At 31.1% G+C, this 2,802-nt stretch overlaps 1 non-coding gene across 1 annotated transcript; it reads right to left on the bottom strand.

Annotated features, from left to right (window-relative positions):
- Positions 1 to 541: 541 nt before the first annotated feature.
- Positions 542 to 614, bottom strand: Trnat-agu (transfer RNA threonine (anticodon AGU)). Its single transcript has one exon. It is a non-coding gene; the product is annotated as a tRNA-Thr (tRNA).
- Between the last annotated feature and the right edge of the window lie 2,188 nt (positions 615 to 2,802).

The following is a 2,802-nucleotide window of genomic DNA, read 5'->3' as shown; positions in this document are numbered from 1 at the left end:
TTTTATCTCCAAGTATTGATACTTATATTAGTTTATTCTATGAATAAAGTAAAAAACAGTTGACTTTTCTCTTGCGTTTTATATACTGTATTTTTTGGAAATATTGACCTGAGACTTATTCATTTTCGGAAGCTTTTTCGTTAGTTTCCGTAATGCTGAAAAAATGGCTGTGTTCTGTTTTAATATAACATTTGTGCTATTTTTTTAACGCAACGTGAACTATATCCCGTCTTTCTCATCTCTACCAAATAATTGTTGTTTATATTGTTAAAGGGATTGGAAAGTCAACTTTCAGCAGCCATTTTAAAATAATATTTCAACCAGAGAGTGCATACATTTACTATACATAGTATATGCGGCTGACTCATTGCTAATGAAATGTAAGCGGTAGATAACAACTATTTTCACACAAACCAGATAGTTTTCCTTATATGTATAAAGTAAAAACTTGAAAAATCTTCTTCTCTGAATTGACAAACTTTAAGACTAGAGGTTAAATATATGGCATGAGACTTTGCGAATAAACATGTTCCGTGATAAAAGGCTCCAGAGGGGATCGAACCCTCGACCTCCTGTTTACTAGACAGGCGCTCTAACCACTGAGCTATGGAGCCGTATGTTAATGCGTGAAAACTCGATACTTTTATAACAAAACATAATCTAGTCTGGGACATAACGATTTTATGTCCTGTGGCCACAGATGGCCAATTATTGACAAACTCATAGTAATTGATACGATTTTCTAAATATAAGATCAAAAGTCTGGAGGTGTTCTTTCCCTTTATATTTGAAAATTATTTATGCTTTAATTTTTGGTATCTTGTTACAGTTTTCAAGGTAAAACTCATTTGCCATATACATGTACATGGACTAACTTTGGCAACTTTAGCTCTGTTGGCAATAGGTATAATTATAATGCATTTTGTATGGATGTCAATATATTACTTTTTATTTATATTTTGCAACCTTTATGACACATTACTGCACGTTCAGCACTACTTTATTCAGCATGCTTTAAATCCATTATTCAAACACTATTAAACACAGCTCTGACATTTCTAAAGAATTAAATTAATTTTGATTTCTGGGGCATAATGTGCCTTTAATTATATATAAATGTAGGATCAAAAGATGACCTATAAATTTTATCTATATAAATGTTATTTAACCAAAACTAATTTTTCTAATCGGCATCTTTTATCGGGGGCTGTCAAATAGAACGGCTCATGTGTGCATCAGGGTCTTTGAAAGACCCTGTGTATACTGTTCAGTTCATATAATATCAATCATAATTCTAATCTAATCAAATGATATAAGCGTTTTCCACGAACATAAAAATTGAAAACTTTACGATAAAAGCTAGTCTAGAAAATTTTTCTTTTACGGATTTTTATTTTCATTTTTCGAAAATCACCCGTTCATAATTTAAATGGTACCGTACTTTTTTGAATAATAAGTAAAGATACTTATCTGATGGTATTATACCGACCCGGTAAACGACATCTTCATTACAGAGAAAACTTCGGTAGGTGGTAAAATGTATAATTGTATATGCACGAAGTCATTTTCCGTGTCATTAATAATAATAATAATAATAAAAAAAAAAGGTATTAGCTCTATGGTTTGATTTCTTTAAAAACTCTTTTCCCGTATGAAAGGGGAAAATTACATCAAAACTTAACCGCCTGTTAATCGATTTGTTTAGAATTCAATCAATAGCGAAAATAAAATAACAGCATATTCGAGTCATAAAATTCGACTCTACCAATCAACTTATCATTTTGTGTGCACACAACCATGCATTAGGCCTAAAATGTAAGTTCATTACAGCTTTTCCTTAAATTAAACTGGTTAACTTTTGAAAATAGATGCATGTATCATACAGCATTATTAGTATTTAAATCTATACAATAATTAACTCCTCCTTACATTTCAGATATCCTAGTGTTCTCGAAAAATGAAACATATACACTTAGATCAACTACAAATAGAAACAAATACAAGTAAGATCTAATACAAAATATGTTAAGATAATGCGATGCAAGTATGGAATAATTTACATCTATACATTAAAGAGCCTTCGTCTCTATATGCTTTTTGAAGAAATATGAAAAATATTTACTTGATATACAATTTAAATGAATCTGATGTATGCATGTGTCTGTCGATTTGTATGGTTGTTGTCTATGTTTTTGATATGTGTGTAGATCTACACATTTGTGAATTTCTTTATCTTGTTTGTAAATGAGATATGTATTTCTTAATATGTTACCTTCATGAAATAAAGTGTTTATTATTATCATTATTATTATTATTATTATTAATATGAAATTAGGCAAAGCCTATGAACGGGGAAGTCGTTAAAAAAATCCTTTCATTCTTTCCGTTTTAAAGGTGTCATTCGATATTACATACACCGCTTCCGTTTTCACTCGGAACACTCGACGATTATTACTAATCCGAAAAGTTGAGATTTGTTCCGTTATCGGAATACCCCGCCTATTATCATTGACATACATTGTAAATGGCGGCACCCGACTAGAACTGACACTGAAAATTTCATTTATAGGTATAGAATTCTATATATTTTTAATTGTTTTTTATTTGATTTTCTTTTAAATATTCACGTGAAGTCTATAGCCGGGCAAGCCAATGCCCGGACCCGCTTCGCGGGCCCGGTCTTTGACTTCCCCGTATTATTAAAGAGACGTTAACGTTTTATAAAGTTATTCATGCGACAGAATCGTAATAAAAATGACGTCACAGTCATATTGTGCATATTGTGACGTCATGACGTTACTT

Source organism: Ruditapes philippinarum, unplaced genomic scaffold (assembly GCF_026571515.1).
Source record: "Ruditapes philippinarum isolate M1 unplaced genomic scaffold, ASM2657151v2 ctg4007_1_1_1_1, whole genome shotgun sequence".
Lineage (NCBI taxonomy): Eukaryota > Metazoa > Mollusca > Bivalvia > Venerida > Veneridae > Ruditapes > Ruditapes philippinarum.
Note: the sequence above shows the minus strand (reverse complement) of the source record. Positions and strands in the feature narration are given on the sequence as shown.